Genomic DNA, 22,213 nt, shown 5'->3' with positions numbered 1-22,213 from the left:
CAAGACAAATATGTAAATATTAATAGTCTGTAAATCCATTACAAACTTAAGTCCGTCACCTATGGAGCAAGAATTTAAAACTCTAAATCCTTGGGCTCCTTTGGTGGCATCTCTCTAATTTCAACTTAATATCAGTTCCTACTCACCTAAATGTTGGTTTTCCATTTTGCTTCAAGAAGAGCCTTCATCTTCTCTCATCTGTGTTGCTCGTGGTTTTTGCACCAGTTTTCCTTTCGACGGCACCTAGTGGCTGAGGCTACCTGATTCAGCCGTGGAGCCAAAAAAGTCTTTGGTTCTTCTCCCCAGTATTTACACTGTAAAAAATGTTTCTCACATGTAATTCTTACTCTTACCTCTCACTGAATAAACACATTCAGATAAAGCATCTCCTTGCCACTCTCTAACTCTCTTTCCTGATACTGGCCAAATTAGAAAGTCAGAGGAAAGGTCAGAATACTTTCCTTTCCCCTCATCTGCCTAATGATGCAGCACTGATAGTATTCCAATCAGGAGACGTATTTGAAATATTTCCATGTAATATCTTTCTATCTTTCTTCTGTTTCTAGGTACCCAATTTGCTTTTCCATCCATCTCTCTAGCCTTTTTATCCATCCATCATGTACCCATCTACCTACCCACCCATACAACAACCCAAGGTTCTTTATAGTTTCCAACCTGCTTTTATTGTGGTCTTCTCGCAGGAATGAAGGAAGAAAAAAACTCTGTATTTATGCAGCCTAAGCCCAATAAATGTGAGAGCAAAACTGTGTTTTTCTACTCATCTTCCCTCTAATTTACTCCTTCTTTTTCCTTTCAAATGCCCACAATCCATAGGCTGTCTGATCCTGTTCTTTTTTCCGTGTTGCATGGTATATGCCCTAGCCTTCTAGCCATGGCCACCGGCAGCTGCTTAGAATTTACTACTTTATCTTTTTGTCCAAAGTTACTCCCACACGTTCCCTAAAACCCACTTTTAGGGGTTTGAAATGTGGCACTTACTAAAGTCTCTCATGCAGTCTTCAGTAAAGAAGTTGAGGAAAACTGGATCTTAACGTTGATACCGGAGATTCCACTTCCCCCTGATCCCAAAGCCTTTCCATCGTCATTCTCTCCTTTCCCCCTTTTGTCTCATCTATTAGTGACAGGTGTCCTTCACCCTGCCAAAGCTAAGCCCTCCGCTTTGCCCTTGAGCTCACCCTCACCCACTATGCTGAGAGCAGACCTCTTACATCTTCTGAGACTCTCTCTTAACTGCATCTAGAATCTCTACTTCTCTGCTATCTATTTTCCTCGGGCCTACAACATGTTTAGGTGTCTCCAGCTCTAGCAGATACCTTCTCTGTTAATTCCTGCTAATATCACCATGGCTGCCACACACGTTACCTGCTGCTTCAATTTGCCCACCCACCATCTTCTCCTTCCGTAGCCCCTTTCAGTCTGGCTCACACCCTCCCTGCTCTCCTGACTGTTCCTTTCCACTTCGTCAGGGACCCAGTGCAATGACCTTTTCTTAAGACTTGTCCTCAACTCTTTTATCTGTAGCATTTAACGCCACGTGAAGTTTGACAGAAGGAGCTCTTGACAATTAAAGCAGGGATTTGGTAGGGAAGGGCTGCTTGCTAGTTGGCAAAGACTTGGTTTACTTATGCTGATCTGGTCCTCAGTCTTATACAGGAAACTGGACTTTTTCTATGTACCCAGAGATGCAAATGGGTTGACACTCACTCCCAGGTGGTATGGAGGACCAAATTATTAACATCGTGGTAAGGAGAACATCTTTCTTTCCTGGTATTCAACATCCAGCAAAGCTGGGTTATTACCACAGTGTGCCTTGCAAGTGTTAGCTGTGATGTGCTGTCGCGGAATGGAAGGCAAGTGAAATTCAATAGACCTGGGCTTAAATCTGGCTTCATCTCCTTGGCTAGTTATTTAATTTGGGAGACTCGTTTTGCCTCTCTCTGGTCCTCAGTTTCCATAAACTGTATCTGTAAAAATATGTGTATTACTGATTGTGGAGTATTGCAAAGTTTATCAGTAATTTATCAACATGTCACAGTAATATCACATACAAGGTGCCTAATGTTATCACCAACAGACATTTGAACACTCAGGCGTGCCAGACATAGTAGCTGACCACATTACAAACTGTGACTAGTTCACTGATCCTGTGCTCAAGAAGCCCTCAGTGTAGTACACGCCATCAGAGATAATCAGTCCAGTGCACCATAGGAACTTGCATGGACATATGTCTGAGGCATTATGCATGCACAGAAGAACAATAGTACTGCTTATCTGCTTGGGGTTTCCCTCTCGTCTTTGCTAGACTTACTCATGCCACTCTCCATGTCTCAGGTTAAATGTCATACTTTCCCTAATGCAATTTGCTGCCATGTGCTCCTGTGCTTACTGTTTTGTACTAGTCATCTTGCGGGTAATTACTAGTTTAATGTCCGTTTCACCCATTTAGCTCCATGAGGCAAGAGCCATCTCTGTCTTGTTTGTTGCTCTATCTCTGCAGCTAAGGCAGTGCCTGGCACATAGTAGGAGCTCAAGAAACATTTTTTAAAAACTGAATTGAGAACTGTAAGGGGTTTTGTGGGGTTGTATGAAGGAATGATTGGAGATAAGGGGAAAGATTGTAGAGAAGATAATGAAGATCCTTTGATTTTTTTGCTATAAGGAATTTGGACCTTAGGTAGCAGAGTGTGGTGAGCCATTGAAAATTTTAAGCAAGAGATATGATTAGATCAGAGTTTAGAAAGTTACTAGTGTATTGTGTTATGGGGTGTATGGGTACGTAGGTCAGGGGGAAACAGGCATCCAAGAGTTCATTTAGGAAAGTCTTGCTAAAGACCAGGTAAGGAGTAATGAAGACCTAAACCAGGATAATAGCAGTGGGGTTGGAGCAAGATGTTTGAGAGACAGAGTTGATGACAAGAAGTGAACAAGTAGGTGTGAAAAGGAAGGAAGAAGAGTCTGTGCTGACTTCCAAGTTTCTATCTTGTATCGTGAATGGTGGGGGAGGGGAGATTCATTGTAATCAAAAGATGAGCTTTCAGACAGCTAGGATGCGACATCAGGCGACAGTAGCCTTAGTTTCCCCATCTGTAAAACAAAAATTTTAATATCTACCTTTTGGGGTTGGTGTGCTATGAAATGGCTGGCACCGAGCTGAGACAACACTTAAGTTAGTCCATTTATTCCCACCCCCCTATAACCAGGCTCTGGCTAAAAGAATACAAGTAGCTTCACTGGGGGGAGACAGAGAATACGGTTTTGCAAACTTTAAGTTTTAGACATCTTTGCGATAGTTATGTTTTGAATACATGATAAGAGGTCTTAAAACTGAAACTAGGTCCTACAACGTTATACGCTTCTCTAGCTCTTGGTTTAAAAGATTCTTCTTAGAGAAGTCATGCATTTTTTTTCTCCCTTGATGGGCTTTTTTTTTTTTTTTTTCCGGTACGCTGGCCTCTCACTGCTGTGGCGTCTCCCGTTGCGGAGCACAGGCTCCGGACGCGCAGGCTCAGCGGCCATGGGTCACGGGCCCAGCCTCTCTGCGGCATGTGGGATCTTCCCGGACCGGGGCACAAAACCGTGTCCCCTGCATCGGCAGGCGGACTCTCAACCACTGCTCCACCAGGGAAGCCCCCTTGATAGACTTTTGGAACCTGTTTTGAACAGAACTAGTTGACACAGGTCTGCCCTGTGGAATATTAGAACGACAGAGACTTTGGGATCAGACCTGATAGAGGGCGAACGTCTAACTCTGACTCCGATCCCTCAATGAAGAATGGATGGAACTGAGGCTTGTTATCACTCAGAATGTGCAAGCATGAAATACCTCGAGATAGGATACCCAGCAGCATGCTTGGATCACACAGTCCCTCGATAAATGTTGGTTTCTTTCCTTTACAGTCCTAAATCACACCATAATTTTTTTTTTTTTTAATGTTAAGAACAACTTAAACTCCCACCGGCTGACCTGCAGTCAGTGCACACATTCTTTCAGCCAAATTTCTACTTCCTACAACTATACTACTCACCAAAGATTGTTTATACTGTTAGGTTAACAATGACAATGTAAGAGATGGAATTCAAGGCCAACTCACTAACATTGGGGGAAAATTAGAATACTAAAATAAAAATTCGGGTTAGAATTCAAGTTCAGTATGAAGAGTTAAAATGAAAGGTGTAATTCAGTTACCTGTCGATTACCCGGAAAACAGCTTGTCACAGTGCCTCAATGACCCCCAAGCACTTTGCACTGTTGAGATGACAGGGCTCTCTGTATTAGTTTGCTTTGCTGCTAGTTTTGTGTGGTGACATCATCCCTAAAGTCATCCTCATCACAAGGGTGCATCACTTTGCAGAAGGCACACTTTTCCCACAGGAAGAGAAGAATGTCTTTTTTTTTTTCCTTTAATTGAAGTATAGTTGATTTACAATGTTGTGGTAATTTCTGCTGTACAGCAAAGTGACTCAGTTATACATATATATACATTCTTTTTTCCTATTCATTTCCCTTACGGTTTATCACAGGATATTAAATATAGTTCCCTGTGCTATACAGGAGGACCTTGTTGTTTATCCATTCTATATATATTAGTTTGCAAGAATGTCTTTTTTAAGCCTCAGATCTTTTAATTCATAGAGTTATGAACTGTTACCAGTTATCACTCTTCAGTCACCAGTTCCTCTTTTAATCCACAGTAACAAAGGGGTTGGCTGTTTATCTACAAACTTTTTCAAAGCTTAAATACCTGTCGTAAAAGTCAACTTAAACAATAGATGCTGTTCAGTGAAGCCATTATTTTTTTTTTTTTTAAAGAAACAAAGATCAAGGCTATCTGATACCAAGAACTCTAGCATTTTCACTGGAATCTCATAGAAGCCCACATTTTGGAGCTTATCACCAGTAATTCAGGCTGTGGTGAGAATTAAAGTCCTCTTCCTTTAGAGGAGGAATTTCAGGCAGAATTAGGCATTCCCTCTGTCAAATTAGTCTGATTCCAGAGTCTGTGCTCCTTCTAATATACCACATGTTAAATCAGTTTAAGTATGTTCTCTTTAAAAAAAAGTTTCACAAGTCTGCACCTGTGTGTGTGCACGCATGTGGGTGTGTGCGAGGCGGCATATCAGGCCAAGGTATCAAAACAGTCCTTTTTATGAGGAGAGTAAATGCAGTAATTTTGAGGAAAATGAATAGTGTTTTTCAAAAGATTAAGTTAAAAAAACCCTAAGACTGATTTCTATGAAAAGACATTCTTGGTTTGAAATGGGATAAACGGCCTAATTTTCTCACTCTGTAGTAACATAATATTGCGGTTGCCATTTCATGAACTGACAAGGTCCTGACTGAGGAGAAGAGATGTCTAAGACGACAGCTGGTTGTTTTATTACAGCAGTTTTAGGAGAGGTATCAGAAATGGCTGATATAATTTGACTTTATTTGCGATGGTAAGGAGCTGAGTAACTTTGGTAGCGAAACAGAAAAGTCAATATATGATGTTAACACCAACATGATTTCACTTCTTATATATCGTTGTCATTTACTTTCTTTATAACTAGGGTGACCTACTGCCTGGTTGGCCTGGGCCTTTCCTGAGTCTACCACTGAAAGTTTCCCTCAGTCCCAGGCAAGTAAGGATGATTAGTTACTCTATTTATAACCCTAGATATGAAGCAGTCACCATCTCTTAAGCAGCATTTTAGAATATTAGCCAAAATTTCTTTTCTGCAAAGGATAGGATGATGTTCAGTATTCTCTGGTGTTGAGGGGGCAGAGTTACTCAAGTGTTTGTCATTTGAATTTGGCAGGTGGTATCAAAATAGATGACATATTTTCTTTTCTAATCTAAATATTTCTGAACTTGAATCGGGGGGATCACTATAGTGATGCCCCTACAACTCTCCCTCCCACCCCCATTGTTTTTATGATCTCGTTTTCTCATGAGGCATAGCCCAGGGTGTAACTTAACAAAGCAACCGAGATGGACAGGTTCTTGAACTGCTTTATTCCTGGAATGAGAAAACCAGCATCTTAGGTAGTTAGTCCTGAATTCTCTGCAAAACTCGCGACACCTTATCAAACCCGAGACCCTTGAAAGCATCAAGCTTAAACTGGGCACTAAAGAGACCTCCTCCTTTGGCAACAATGTCGTCAGGTCACCTTTGCTGGTGACTTCCAGTTCCTCAAATTAAGGCTCACGTCGCTGTCTGTGTTTGCTCTGAGTCCCACAGCCGCAGTTCTCTCCCTGATTCCCAGTCACTTTGCTACAGATTGCGCGAGTCCCTGGTAGGCAGTCTGTTCAAAGCTGCCTTGGTCTGGGAGTCACAGAGGTTTATGGTCCAGCATTGCTGGCTGGCCCTGTTCTTCCCAGCTGTTGAAGCAGCGCTCCGGGCAAAAGGTGACTAGGTCACTTCTACTCCACCTGCTTCTGTTGTTGTTTCTTTTAAATCCTCTTAAATGGACTTTTAAGTGTGAACTTTGCAACCACGTCCTGGCCAAAGAACAACCTCAGAGGCAGCTGCAGCCTGTTCAAAGAGATGGGCTGGGTGGGAACCCAGACTCCCTGATTTCTGTTGACCAGCTCTCACTAATGTGACAACCCGGCGGTGAGTGCCAGTGTTAACTGTGTGGACTTGCAGGTGTGTTCCTTTGCCCAAACACTGAGGTCTGAATTTCTCCCATCCAGGGACAAATTTGGAATTCAGAAGTTTCTCCTTGCCTTCTACTTAAAGTGCTAAAGCGGGGATGGATTTCAGAAATCAGCTAGCCAGAATCACAGCAACTACCTTTAAGACCGACAGGTTCCAATAGTGGTCTATTGCTGTGTCACAAATTACCCCTTTTACAGCAGAAACTGAGGTGGTGTGGTGCCTGCAAGCAAGGACAGTGGAGCTAGTCTGCCTGGGTTCAATTCCTGGCTCTCCCACTTATTAGCTGTGTGACCTTGTACTTAACTCCTCTCTGTGCCTCAGTTTTTCCATCTGTAAAACGGGGACGATAATAGTACCTACCTCAGAGGGTTATTTTTGTTTGTGTGTTTTTTGGCCGTGCCATGTGGCATGTGGGAACTTAGTTCCTCAACCAAGGATCAAACCCGTGCCCCCTTGCAGTGGAAGCACAGTCTTAACCACTGGACCACCAGGGAATTCCCCAGAGGGTAGTTTTTGAAGACCAAAGTGAATATCTGTAAAGCACTTAGAATAGTGCCTGACATAAAGTAAGAGCTACATACTCCTTAGCTGATATCAGTATTATTAGTTTCAAACCTAGCAGCCCATCAGATAACCTGATAGGGGCCTCAGTTCTTAGGGTAACATTCGTTAGGTTTGCCATTATTGATTATTGTTGCTGCAATGGACTGAATGTTTGTGGCTCCCCAAAAGTCATATGTTGGAATCCTACCCCTCCCCCAACTGTGATGGTATTAGGAGATGGGGCTTTTGGGAGATGATTAGGTCACAAGGGTGGAACCTTTGTGAATGGGATTAGTGCCCCTATAAAAGGAACTCCAGAGAGGTCTTTCACTGTCTTTGCCCTGTGAGGATATAGTAAGGAGTCAGCAGGCTCTCTCTATGCTGGCACCCTGATCTTGGATTTCCAGCCTCCAGAACTGTGAGTAATAAATTTCTGTTCTTTATAAGCCACCAAGTCTTTGGTACTTTGTTATAGAAGCCCGAACAGCCTAAGAGAGTTGCCAGGATTTTTGGGCTGCTTACTATGGGTCCAGTTTTAAATATACATTTAACATATGTTATGTCATTTAAACTTTATAAAACCCAATGAAATCGGTGCTATATTATTTTCATTCTACATAGGAGCAAACTGAGGCTCAGTTAAATATGATGCTCAAGTTCACCAGCTGGTAAATGACAGAGCTGAGACTCACACCCAGGTGTGATTTTGGGTATGAATCGATGCTCTAAGGGGTTGAGACTTGAGAGGATATTAAGAAAGGGGTGAATTTAATTTGCGCGAGGGATGAATGTGAATCTTTGAGAATTGACTGTGATTGAATAATAGTCCCTTGAAGATATCAGGTCCTAATCCCTGGAAACTGTAAATAAAACCTTATGTGGTTAAAAAAAGGCCATTGCAGGTCTGATTAAATTCAGGCTCTTGCAATCAGGAGATCATCTTGAATTAGCCAAATGGGCCCTAAATGCAATCCCATGTATTTTTATAAGAAGGCGGTGCAGAGGGAGATTTGCCCACAGAAAAAGAGAAGGCAATGTGATCACAAGGAAGCCCTGAATGCCGGCAGCCGGCAGCTGGAAGGGGCAAGGAGTGGATTCTCCTCCTGAGCCTCTCAAGAGAGTGTGACCCTGCCATCACCTTGACTTCCACCCAGTGATACTGATTTCAGACTTCTGGCCTCCAGAAGTGTGAGAGAAGGAATTTCTGTGTTTTAAGTCACCAAGTTTGTGGTAATTTGTTACAGCATCTTCGGGACACTAATACAAATGGTAATTAACATTTGGATCTCTGCCTTTTTGATATAATTCTAAGGATATGGATATTTAATAAAGCTTCCTACATCTGCACAGTTGTACCTAAATGAGGGACAAGTCTTTTACACTAAGAGCACTGGTTCCCAAATTTTGCAGAACACTGGGGAGACTAAAATTCCCCAATGCCCAGCCACAACCCAGACCAATTTCATCAGAATCTCTGGAAGTGGGACCCAGGCATTAGTAATTTTTAAAGCTCCCAGATGTTTCCAAAGTGCAGCCATGTTTGGGAACAGCTGACTTAGAGAGAAAGCAAAAACACCTCTATTTGTGATTGGACCTTTGCCTGTGGTTCTGGGTGTGAATTTCCAACTGCCGCTAAGTGTCTTCACCTGGTTGCCAGGTACCTCAAACTAACTGTATCGGAAACAGCTCATTCCTTTCTCTCTGCAAACGTGTTCTCTGTCCTGTGTACCCAGTGTGGGCACTGGTACCACCGGCTTCTCTGTCACCTTAGCACTACGGGACTCCTCACTCTCTGCTTCCCACCCTGCCCCCACCCCAAGACAGACACCCCTCCCATCTGAGGCCCTGGAGGGGCCTTGGGGTGGGGTGGAGGGGACGAGCGGACTCAAAATTGAAGGCTTCCCCACTGTCACGCTAGAGCTTCTACTGTAAAAAATACCTGATTAATAAAGTTCTATGAAAGTTATCATTTGAAAAATGAGTTCTGCTGCTTAAAAAATGCAAAAAGAAATGAAAGCAGTATAGCTAGGTGCATTACACATGCTGTGTCTCAAACAGAAGACATATATTTTCACAGGAGCTGGAATAGAGGGAGCTGCTTGGAGTGGTAAACCTGATAGCTTACTGTGTCTGGCCAGACAGCCAGCCCAGGGAAGCTATAGGTGGAGGCCCAGACACTCAAAAGAGAGCTATAGGAAGTCTGAAGGGGAAGGCAGGACATATCTTCAAAGCCAGAAGCTACTCCTCGCTACACAACTAGAAGATAACCCTTCCTTTTCACATATCAGTAAACTGAAGTTCAGAGAGGTTAAGACACTTGTCCAAAGTCACACAGCTAGTAAATGGTGGCTCCTAGATTTGCCTCTGGATCTTGCTCATCCCGAGGCCCCCAAGCTTAAACTCCTAGTTTGCTCTATTTTCATCTTTCTCAAACTTTGGTGTAAGAATTACCTGGACTGTTTGTTAAAGATTTCAATTCTTAGGCCCACCTGCTTGGAGCTGATCCAGCAGGTTCAGAGTGGGGCCCAGGCACTTGTGTTTTTATAACAAGCATCCCAGGTGATCCTCATGCAAGAAGAATGCAGACCACACTCTGAAAAACCTGGCCTACGTTTTCTGCAGGATTTGTGTGTAGGTAGGATGCCCTTGGCTTCAAGAACCTGTTGAAACAGTTGGAGACAATGAGCCGCTTACCACCACGAACTACCCCCCAACTCCTCCAGTGCTTTCCGGAGACTTTTTGGGCTTTGGCCAGTTGCCAGGTTGGAGGACCAGGCTTCTGTTGGCATTCCAGCAAGATCCTTACCAGGGGCAGGAACAACTGGCCATCCCATGGGGACTACCTGGTTCCTACCTGCCCCACCACCACCTCCAAAATCCCATAGATCCCACATTCTGTAGACGATGGGTGAAATGGTTTTTAACATTGTCAAGAGGACCCAATTTGGGGGTCAAATCTTGCAAGAGTAGCCAAATGCTGCCGCAGTGGCTGTCAGCTCTGTCCTCTTCATGGCCTGCCTGAAAGAGATCATTAAAAACTCACTTATCTGTTGATCTGGCTCTCAGCTGCAGGACGCCTTCTGCTACTGGGCCTCATAATGGCAGCTTTGAAGTCCCGAGCAAGTGCGAATTTATTGTTTTGTAAAGACCAGATTCCTGAACAGGTCATAAATTACCTTGTTAGACAAAGGCTTCTGGGGAAACATAATGTGTTGAAGTCCTTCAGTGGGTGATTATCCTCACACATTGCTGGCAGAGCAAGTAACTGGCACACAGGCACCAAAACCCAACAGCTGCCAAACTCCAGAGAAGCTGCAGCTAGGCTAGGCTTTGAAATCCTAGTTAACCTTTCTCCTAGGTGAGAAAGAGAGGGGAAAATGAGAGAATAGCGATTTTAAAAAGCTGGCTTCCCATTCCTGACCTTGTTTAGGAGAAGTCTTGTTTTGGCAACCCAATGAACTAGAGCTAATTACCATTAAATGGACTTTGGTGGCATTATTCTCCTGGATCACAAGAAGATTCCCTTTCATTGTTGGTTCATTCTTTCCTGTGCTCACCCCTTTCCTATCTGTCTGGGTGACCTTCCCAGGGTCATAAGTGGTACCGTTAGCTCTTTGACACTAGTCACTGATTGCTCATTATCTGATGATACTCATGGCTGCCTCCCTACTCTCCAGACCTGGGTATGAAATATCAGCCTCTGTTAGGAGCCATCTCATCCTCTCTTTCTCTCCTACAGTAAAGTTTTTGCTATTCCTAGCTGGGTGACAGGCCTTGAATAGAAGCAAACTGCAAACTGAAAATAAAATCAGGTCAAAATCTGGATTGTAATCTTTCTTTTAGAGTAGTAGTTTTTTAATGTGATTAGGAAAGTAATATGTGCTCACTGTAGTGACTTTAGACAACACAGTACACAAAAGGAAAATAAAAACCATCCCACAGCCCACCAAGCAGAAAGAGCCCCTATTTACATTTTGGCTTAAAAATGGGCTTACGCTGGACATAATTGCTTTGTAACCTGCTATTCGATGCAGCTAGATATCACAGATACTTGCTCACGTCGTTGAAAAATCATTGGCAACATCTTTTCCAACGACTACAAAGTGGACATGCTCCTAAATTTGTTGGTTAGAAGAAAATGCTAGTATTTCTCAAGTACTTACTTGGTTAAGGGATGTGGACAATAATTGCCTTCCTCTCTGCGGGTCAAGGGCATCGTTCATTTGTTCAACGAACATTTATAGAGCATGTACTATGTAACAGATGCTATTCAAGAGGCTAGAGATCCAGCCTGAATAGGATAGACAAAAATCTCTGCCCTTATAGAGCTCCATGGGAGTGTAAGAGGGCACACTTTTAAAAAACTGGTGGGGCTTCCCTGGTGGCGCAGTGGTTGAGAATCCGCCTGCCGATGCAGGGGACATGGGTTCGTGCCCCGGTCCGGGAAGATCCCACATGCCGCGGAGCGGCTGGGCCCGTGAGCCGTGGCCGCTGAGCCTGTGCGTCCGGAGCCTGTGCTCCGCAAAGGGAGAGGCCACAGCAGTGAGAGGCCCGCGTACTGCAAAAAAAAAAAGAAAAAAAAATTGGTGAACTGCCTTCTAAAACTGAGGATATCGGTTGTGGACACCAAACTCCCATCAAATAAAGGCCACTGATGTTACATAAAATCCTCAGGAATTAATGTTAGTTACATACAATACTATGTTTTTTGTTGATACTCCCTCAGCACAGTTTGGGTACACAGTAAATACTCAATAAATATTGGTTGAATGAATAATTTATGAGTCGGTTGTCAAACATAATTGAAGTTGGCTTGCTTATCAATAGTTAGGACTCCTTCCTGGAATTCAGGAAGGGAAATAAAAGCTAAATGCCATGGTAGCTCTTTGCTCGGACATTTGTCCATGTTGAACAGGACCAATCTAATCAGATAGACTTGTCAGGAGTCCTCTCCAAGCCTGAGTTTTCTTCTTGTGGGCAGAGAGTGCTACACGCAAGTTCAGGAGACATTCATATTATGGCGCTCACTGTAAATGCCCCCCCGGAAAGGAAGGGGCTGGGATAGCTCTGCACTGTTCAGACGTTCTCGGGTGAAGAAAGAGAATTGACTTGTTAATCTTAGCAGCAAAGGAAGCAGTTCTTTGCAAAGAATTGTGTGATTTGGGGAATGCATCATGGTATGTGCTGTCCCAGAGCAAGACAGAGGCTTGATGTACGTGGTATTCAGAAACTCAGAAACTGGAAAAAGCAGAGATTAGATCAAGTTCTTTTCACCTATTTGATTTGTATCTGATCCCTACATTTTGACAGATAATTAGCAGGTCACACAGAGTACCTGGAAGGCACCGCAATATTACAGTTTATGAGTACCTGCCTCCCGGTGGCAGACTGTACGTTAAGAGCCAAGAGTCACCCTGAAGTTGGATTGCCAGATCTTTGACACTTGCAAGAAATGATCATAGAAAATGTTAGACTTTGCTTTAAGGCAGAACTTAATAAACACATGGGCATTATGGGAACTGAAGCAGTAAATCTATTATTTTTGTTAAGGACTGGCAGACTCTTTGAGAGCGGAATGGGATGAATGAGAGAGGGTGGGATAAAATATGAACATGTCACTGAAAGTGGTGGTGATGAATCGGAGCTGGATTTTGGCCTCTGGAAGGGACTAATAGAGCTGGCTAGTGGTTTGATGGTCAAGGTTTCCTTAATAGAAGAGGGAGACCCAGTGAGGGTTCCTTTCAGGTCTGTTCCAAGTCAGATTTCCCCTGACTTTGGTGCATTCTTGGGCAATAATAATCAACTTCTGTGTAGAAATGGCGAGGAGAGAGGGGCTTAACAGTGAGTGAGTCTCAGAACTGGAATTCAGGCTTGGGGCTTGTGTTCCACACCCTTTACTCTGTACCCAGCCGTTCCGGGGCCAGACCCTGGCCGCACAGGCCCAGTTTAACCCTGGGGCTCTGCCACTTAATTGTACTGATACTTGGGCAAGTGACTCACCTCTCAGTTCGATCAGGAGAAGGAAATGTTCTCTTCTGAGTAGACGCATACAGCTAGTGGTTAGGCAAGCAGGCTTTCTTCAGATCAAATGAGTGTTAGAAATTCTACTTCTGTGTCTAAACTTGTGGGAATGCATATTGACTCTAGGCCTCCTTGTACCTTTCCACGTGGCTGTTTCACAGACATCTCATATGCGCCGTGTTGAAAACATTCCCCGCAAATATCGTAAATCCAGCCGTCCCCACATCCCTTTGGACTGCAAACGCCAGGATAGACATTGTGTTGACTTTCTTCATTGCCATGCCCTCAGCGCGTGGCAGAGCGCCAGGCACATTGCATTCATGAACAAAGGATTGCCTTGTCCCTCTAGCTCTAGTTTCTCTTTTTTTTTTCCAAGACCTCCACACGCTGTCACCAGCACTGCAATCCCAATCCCACGTATAACCTGCTTAAATACCTTACCTGGCTCCCATTTGCCATTTAATGGGAGGACATATAGGGAGACCCTCCTGATGTGAACTCAGCCAACCTTTCTGACCTCATCTTCTCCTGCTCCCCTAAGCCCTTCTCTGGCTCCAGCTCAATAGAAAAGCCCAGTCTTTCCAGGCACAGCATGCCTTTACCCTTCTGTGCTTTCCTGTGCCCCTCCTTCAGGCTGGAGGCCAATCCGTGAGGAAAAAGAAGATGCCTTCCACAGCGCTCCCAAAAAACCCCCAAGAGTTTTGCAGTGCTGGCCAGCATCAGACTCATCTTGCCCTATTTATTTTTCAGAGGAGATGGTCATGTAGGTCAGCTGTATTGTATTTCCACATAAACAGGTTGTTGGGAAGTATGTTTATTAAGAGGGAAATACTAATTTATTTGAGTAGGCCTGTCAAGGTCACCTTTAAAGATAAATAACATTTTTACTCTTAGGGGAAAAGAAGAAAACCCCTACATGCAACTGACCGGTGCGAACCACTATGCTGAAAGATCCATACTTGGAGGAAGGTCGCATTCTGCTGCCTTTTGTCAGGTCTTATGTGGGCACAGAAACAGGTTTGGAACCAGATGGAGTTCTGTCTCTTAAGGAAGGACATATGTTGAGGTGACTTGGGGATAGAACTACTATGGTTAACAGAGTGGCTGAGAGAGATTCTCCAGGAAGCTTCTGGAAGAGAGGTGGAGAAGACCAGGAAGATAAGAGGCCCAAGCTCTAACTCAAACCTTAGTCTTTTGCCCCGTGATCCACGTCAAGACTCAAGCTCAAGACCACGGACATTCTTCAGGAACGCCCGGGGCTGCAGAATTTCTGTTGCCCACGGCATCAGAAAACCTACCTTCCAATTTCTGGTCAGCCTTCTCCCCCCAGAAGAAGAAAAAGACCAGAACAAAGCTTCTGCTCTCCGTCCCACCCTGCCTTCCTCCTTCTCTCCTCCTCCTGCTCCACTCAAGAACTTCTTTCTACTTCACCACACCCATTAGTTGAGCCCCAGGCAGAGCTGCATCCCTTTTCTCAGGCAAAGAGTGTGTCTTTGGTCCCGCTTTTGTACCCACTGTCTTGCCAATGCAGTGAGAAATTCGTTTTGTTCCTGTCTCAACTTAGGGATCCTTCTCCTAAATTCTAAGAAAAGGAATTTTGTCAGTCTATAGGGGGAAAACCTAAGCTCCCCAAAGAGGTTAGGTTATTAATCATTGGAGTCACTGGCCAAATTCTGGGGGAATTTTGGACTCCATCATCACAGAGAGCGTATTTTTCTCAGGTTCCAAGTGACTTCGTCCTGTCTGTATGTTCTTGCATTGGAAAGTTATTTTTGCCTTTGCCCGTTTCTCAGTATGGTTCATAACCCTTCCTGTGGCTGGCCCTTTATCTCTCTTGCTCTCCCTTGGGCAACTGGATGACAGTGAGAAAAGTCTAACAATGACTTCTCTTTTGACGATGCAAGTCCCCGTGGGTATCCAGCAGGTAAAGAGGAGGTCATGGCCGCAGCAGCCTCGCTGTCTCGGCAATATTTCCTTTTGAAGGTGTGGAAGTCCCGGCTCACCAGCCTGCCTTTGCTTGACAAATGATGGAGATAATGAAAGTGAAGGTGCAGTGCGGAATGGCCAGGATAGTCTGGGCACGTCTCTCATCGCCACCTGTTTGGTGAGCTTGTGTTGATTCTCCACCTTTGAAGGGCTGGCAGTCTGTGTGAACTGGGCCCGGGCTGCGAACACCCAAATCCTGAGCATAGCAAGGCTGGAAGACAGATGAAGGGAATGCTTTCAAACAATATTGCTTTCTCTAATTAGTGCAGCCGGAGCACCCCCCGAGGAGCTCCGGGTGACCTCAGCCAAGCAAGGCTCAGGTATTTCTCAGAACCGACAGGGGCTGGAAACCTTTTCACTTTGCTCAGACTGGTCTGGGAATCTTGAAAGAATCCGTTCTCTTTAGACCCATGATGCTTCTGGGTGTGCATGAGGGGGGCGCGGGGATGGGTGGAAGATTCTCTGAGCCATTCGTCCTCATTGTTCTTTTGGTTCTGACATATTCCATGCACCGAAAAGTCCGCATTCCTAGGCCCTTCTGTTTAAGACTCTGCTGGGACGCCCAGGCCGCCCTGTGCATGACCTCTTCTGATCTTGCCCTTAAAGTATATGCTTTTCCACCTTTACCTTTGCATTGCATGGAGGAGAAATCGTAATAATGCTTACTGGGGGCCAAGGCCTTTATTATGCCCAGGGCTTTGGGAGGCAGGAATTGTCATCACAATAATACAGAAGAGGAAGCAGAGGTTCAGAGGCTGGAAACACTCCAAGGCTTCACAGCAGGTTTCTCAGAGTCAGGATTTGCACCCAGGCCTGCCTGCCTCTAAGCCCTCACGCCATCCTGCCTTCCTCGGGAAAGGGATGATTGATACGGCGTGTTGGCACCAATCAGCCTCCTGAAATCAACTTTGCCTTAAAAGACAGAAGCAACAGGGGCCAAACAGTGCACATTTCACAGTGGCCCTTGGAAACCTCAGGACTGGCAGATTGGCAGGGATGTACTGGATCAGAAGTCAGATGTGTCAGATCCTCGTTGGACTGTACTATTCCTGACCACAGGAGCTTGAGAAAATCACCTCAACTTTCTGAGCAGATTTCCTCGTCTGGGAATGGAGCAAATAATACCTGCCCTTTCCACTTTATGAACTGGTTTCGAAGGAGCTTTGTGGACTGAAAAGTACTTTAGGAACATAGGGCCTTCTGGAGGAGACATTTTCAAGAAAGAGCTGTGATTACAGAAGTACTTTAGGCAGACTTTGTTTTCTCATGATAGGTCAGCGATGTGCTTTTAGAGATGACAAAACCTTCAGAGTCTCACCTTCAAAGACCCAGTCCAGTAAGATCCTAGGCTTCTTTATGCCTGAGTTATAAGAAATAAATGAACACCAATCCTCTGTACTTGTTAGGAAATATAACTTCTTCAAAAGTCTTCTCGTGCTGGGTCTCCTGGCTCAAATGCTTCCCAGTCTGGTTAGATAAAAATATTTAGTATGACCTTCTTTTGTGTTGTTTATTGGCCAATATGTTTCATGCCTCATTTGCCCTCAAATTCACATTTTTGTTCATCAGAGTATTTGCTCTGCTTGTGTGTGTGTGTGTGTGTGTATGCTCCCTACCCAGTTGTGGAAAACCTTTGCACTTTAAACAGGAGCCAGATGATAGGATTTTTATTTTATATTTTGCCAAGCTACATGATTTCCACAGATGGTTTTAAAACTAAAAGAGCAAAGGAAAAACAATTAAGAATTTTGCTTCAAATGAGCGGCCTCTGACATGCCTACGATGGCAAGGGTCAGTTTTGACACCGTGCAGACCTTTTAACTGCATGCAGCCTGAATCGGGGGGTGGCCATCTGTGACCTGGAGCCTCAGACCCCTTATCCGGCGCTCTGATGGGTGCCATCCGCCAGTGCCCATCCTTCATGTGAGTCTGTAATTCTGTCCTGCCCTCCCAGCAGGCAAGGGGGCTGGAGCCAGGCCGGTTTCCTTGTAATTAAAGAACAGCAAGCGCAATAATTATGAAATTTCTAGGGAGGACACCCCCTTTCGCAAGTGGAGAGTTCTCTCCGTCCTCTCACCGATTCTCGTACCTTCAGTCACATCTCATGAAGTTTGGGAATTTTATCATTTTTATTGGGAATCTTTTTCATAGACTTTATTCTTAAACTGCCATAAATATTTTAAAATTTTAACCTCAGGAGTAGATCATTCAGTTAATCACACTTCTCTTGTTTGACTTATGCCTTTATTCCCCACTCTGATTCCCCTGCATGCTTTCACAGGTCACAATGTCAATGTGTTTATACCGTGTGTGTGTGTGTGTGTGTGTGTGTGTGAGAGAGAGAGAGAGAGAGAGAGAGAGAGAGAGCGAGAGAGAGCGAGAGTGAGAGAGAGAGAGAGAGAGAGAGAGATCATGTTCTTGCAAACGGCCATGAACTTTTGTCATCGATTTTCCTCTATAGAGACTCTCTTGGGAGCTTTCAGTGCACCTTGGACGTGTTTTTGTTCTGTGGCGCGTGAGTCACATGTGTATACACACAAGTTTTCCATTTTCACCTGGAAATGTGGCCAGAGGTTTTAGAAATTGTGTCTCAGTGAGTCTTGGATGCATATCTCCTGAGAACTCACCCACTGGAAGCGCTTTGAAAGGCCCTTCCTATAACTACCCCTTCCCTGAGGAAGACAGGACTGATGCCAAGGTGTGATGGAACGGAGATGTGAAGGGAACCTGGTGATGGTAGATGAGACATCTGGGTCTGACACGAGGTCAGTCACTAAGCATGAGCCTTGAGCACTTTATATAAACCACTCAATGCCTCAGATTTTTAACCTGTAGAATGGGCTTCGTACATGTATTATAGGGTTGAGTTGCAGTTAAATGAAATAATGTATTGACAAGTACAAAGCTCAATGCCTGGCATATACAAGGTGTCCAGTAGGTGTTTGGTGGAATCAGAACATCTTTCTTTGGAGTGATTGGAAGTTTCCTGCTGAATTCAGGTACTAAGGAAGAGCCCCTTAGCTGGGAGGACACTAAAACTCTATAAGTACGAATTACTGCAAGAGGTTCATTTGATTTGCCTCAAAAGAAAGGCAGAAGTGCAGGGGACAGCCATGGGCCTTTCCAGAGCTGGTTAACAGAGGTGGGTTATGCAGAAGCAATGTTAAGATATCTATATTTACATATTTATTTAGGTACATTGCTTCTCTATTGCCGAACTGTGGACACAGTGACCATCTCTGAACTGGGAGTTGGGAGCTTTAATTCCAAGGCCCAACCATGGGTCTCGGTTTCCTCACTAGTCATTAAGAGTGGGGCGAGGGGGGGGCTCCGCATTTCTCAGTGGCACAGTGGAGTTCTTCACTGTATGCGACAGACCCAGGACTGCAGGACTGCGGCACCCCCAGTCAGTGCTCCACTAGCCTCTCTCACCTTCCGCCTGCTCCTTGGTGGAAGGTCCCAGATCTTTGAGGTGGCTTCTGGTGCTGGCTTTCAGTGAGTCCGTGGTACTCCCCCAGAGTAAGAAAGCATTTTCATATTGGTAGGAATAAATAGTCATTTCATTTATTTACTTCCAAAATCCTTTCCTGAGAGAGGGAAGATTGATGAAAGAAGATATGGACTGGTAGAACAGTGACCAGAGCTGACCACATTCTCCCTGAGCCCAGCTTCATCCTCTGCATTTGAGAGGAAACCACCTTCTGCACACCATTCCTGGGGGACTGAACTGTGGTGACCTTCACAAAGGCAAAAAACACAGTGCCTGGCTTTTGCTATGTGTTCAATATATATATATATATATTTTTAAAGGATGATTGTTTGAGCCCAACATGATGACCTTTTTGGATAATAGCCAGCACATATATCTACGTGCATCCTAGAGGATGCTGCCTTCTCTGAATTACATTGAAAATGGTCTCAGTCTCACTCCCTGCCTTTGACTGTGGCCTTGCACGCCTCAGTGCTGAAGGTCCTCCGGGCTTGATGACAGCCCCACACTTCTAGGCTGGCTGAGAAGCTGCTTGTGTGTACTCGGAAATAAGAAAAGGGAATGGAATGAGGTTGGGGGGAGCTACTTAGAGCGTTGGTTTACCAGCTCCCAGAAACCTTTCTGTATATCTTTGCTAGATCGAATGCAAAATAAAGTTGTTAAATGGAACAGGAAAAGGTCCTCGTTGTTTTTGTGCTGAAGTCCGTGATATTTACTTTCAGATTTGGATAAACGGAAGGCCATCTCCTCAGCTGCTAATTGGCATAGTGCTGGAGGGACAGCAAACAGCAGCCTTTGACATTTACAGAACTAGACCAGATGCTTTTAGCATGTTAAAATCAGACTCCGGATTTATTTTTATGTACGTAAATATCCCTTTTCCCCTCTAATTTCGTTCTTTGTATTGATACAGCTGCATTGTGCTCTGAACATGATCGCTCTGATTAGCAATATTTATTTAAAATTAGGAAATATTTGTTTTGTTGTGAATTCATTTCCCCTCTATTTTCGGATGCAGTAAAGTCACATACCCTAATGATGAAGAAGGCCCAGGAAGGGGATTCAACCCAGTAGCTCTTATTCATCTGAGTAAGACTGTGCTTTCTGTTACTACCTCGAAAGGGAAAGTTCCCACTGGCCAGGGTTTGTATCTCCAGGTACAACTTTCACCTAGGACAAGGACAGCCATTACGAAAACTTCAAAATCCTCAGAAACCCATCGTGGGAGGGGTGGATCCTCTTCTAGTTCATCCATTCTGATCAATAATGTTAAGGAAGGTCTTTTCCCAACGGTCGGAACATCTTGGCTTCCTGCTGCCTTCCTTCAGGTCAGATAACACGTGAGCGTCACACCTTAGGTCTTAGCATTCTCCAAGGGTGACAGGTTGGGATGAAGTATTCACTAGGCGGCTTTTGGATGGCATTCTAATTGCTTCCGGCTCAACACTTTGGAAAACTGAAAAATAAAAAAGTGTCTTTTCGGGATGAACGTTTCCATCCTTGCCGAATGATCGTGTTTCTGTGTCTGGCTTCCAGTCACAGCAGGCCTTGATGGAAAATGCTCAGGGGTGCCTGGGGCAGGAGTATGACCTGCCTCCTCACTGTGGTGGGGCCTTCCCAGGGGCCCTTTGTGGACTTTGAGACCTGGGCGCAGAGCTCCCTTCTAGTTTCTTTCCTCTGGGGGAACGATTAGGTATGTCATTTAATCAATTTGGGCTGCTAGCCTGGGGTTGTGAAGAAGCAGGTGTTGATCATGGGAATAATTACTTAGGGCTGCATACCCCAAATGATTTACAACCTGAGATCTAAAGCAGAAAATGCATTCTCACATGTCAGATCTCCCTTTTCCTTCCCCTTGCCCCAAATATGCTGCCTATAATGAAAGCACCTCCAGCACCTCACCTGCCATGAGGTGTTCTCCGGCTGCTGCTGCTGTGAGAACTCTCTCGAGATGTACATGCATAGCGGGCTCCGTGTACTAATCCACACAAAGGGCCATCCCCACCCTTCCCCAGCTCACATTTTATAATGCTCAGTCTGAAATGACCTTTAAAAAGCCAGATAATATTTTATTTACCTTTTTTCTCCCATTTACTGTTAAATGTTAATGAAGGTAAGAGATTCAGATTCCTGCTAATAAAACACTTTAATTGACTCAAGTGTAACCGTAACTGTAAATTGGCTATTTTGTACAGACGACCTTAGAGCTTCCCTGCCCCCGACTCTGCCGCCTGTGCAGTTTTGGAAGTTGGCAGCAAACATGTTCTTTGTTCTTCAGCGGGCTGCATGTGCAGCCCGAGGCCCTCTCCTCTAAAGCAGGCAACCAGGAGTGACTTTGGGTCTCTCCTCGCCACAGAATTAAGTGCCCTTCGCCCCTCCCACGGCCTCTTTATTGAAATCCTTCAGATTCAGGGTCTGTTTTAAGCACTGTCTCCTCCAGGAAGCCCTACAGGCTCCCTACTTCCCTCTCACCTGCCTCCAGTTGGTCACAGCATTTTGAGACTTTCCTTGTGATCCTTTTTAATTTGTCTTTTGTTATAGTCACTTCTGCCGCTGTGTTAACTCCTTACTCAGATTAGAAACCTTAGGTGCTCAATATGTGTCTGTTAAGTTGCATTAATTGATTTGAGTGAGAGGGGAAAAAAATAGATTTAGTTGGCCTCTGCCGTACCAATTCTCTAGGGCATTCTTAAGAACACTGATGAAATGCTCTTTGTCTGGATTTCTTAGGTAAGGGCACAAAATTTGTAATAACTTGCTGCTATAGAGAGTTTCAGAGAAGAAGAAAATGGCATAATCTATCCCTCTATAATTAAAAAAAAAAGCAAGAGGGAGCCTCTGTATTGTCTTACGCAGGGTGAGATGGGGTGGTCAGAGACATGACTGGCCCAGGGTTCTCTTTCTCTGGCTGCAGGCTTAGCTACTCCAGTGCTCAGTGGAGCTCGGAAGGACACTGGGCCTCTCCGCATGTCGTCTGAACTGTATTGGGCGGGTCTTCCATCCTTTTCCAACTGCAGAGACGGCTGGATTTGGCTGGTAAATGGTCAGCTCCTGGACAGCAACATCTCTCACTGGTGCACTCTGGGCTGCTGGTGGAAGACATGGCTTCAGCCAATAATGGTATTGCAAAGAACCAGAAAGAGCAGAAAGGTTAAGACAATTACCGATTAGTTACTGTGTGATCCTGAGTGAGTTATTTCACCTCTCTGTGCCTCAGTTTCCCCCTCTGTAAAAAGGGGATAATTACAAGACCTACTTCATAGAGTTACTTTGACTGTTAAGTGATTTAAGCACAAAGGATTTAAGTAGAAAGCTCTTGGAATAATGTCTGGCACACAATAAGTAGTAAATGTTAACTTTTTACTTTTCCTGGTGGGCAAGCAGAAAAATGGTAAGAAAGAAGATGTGGCACATATATACAATGGAATATTACTCGGCCATAAAAAGAAACGAAATTGAGTTATTTGTAGTGAGGTGGATGGACCTAGAGTCTGTCATACAGAGTGAAGT

Source organism: Physeter macrocephalus, chromosome 11 (genome assembly GCF_002837175.3).
Source record: "Physeter macrocephalus isolate SW-GA chromosome 11, ASM283717v5, whole genome shotgun sequence".
Lineage (NCBI taxonomy): Eukaryota > Metazoa > Chordata > Mammalia > Artiodactyla > Physeteridae > Physeter > Physeter macrocephalus.
The sequence above is the reverse complement of the archived record's forward strand: the minus strand, read 5'-3'. Positions refer to the sequence as shown.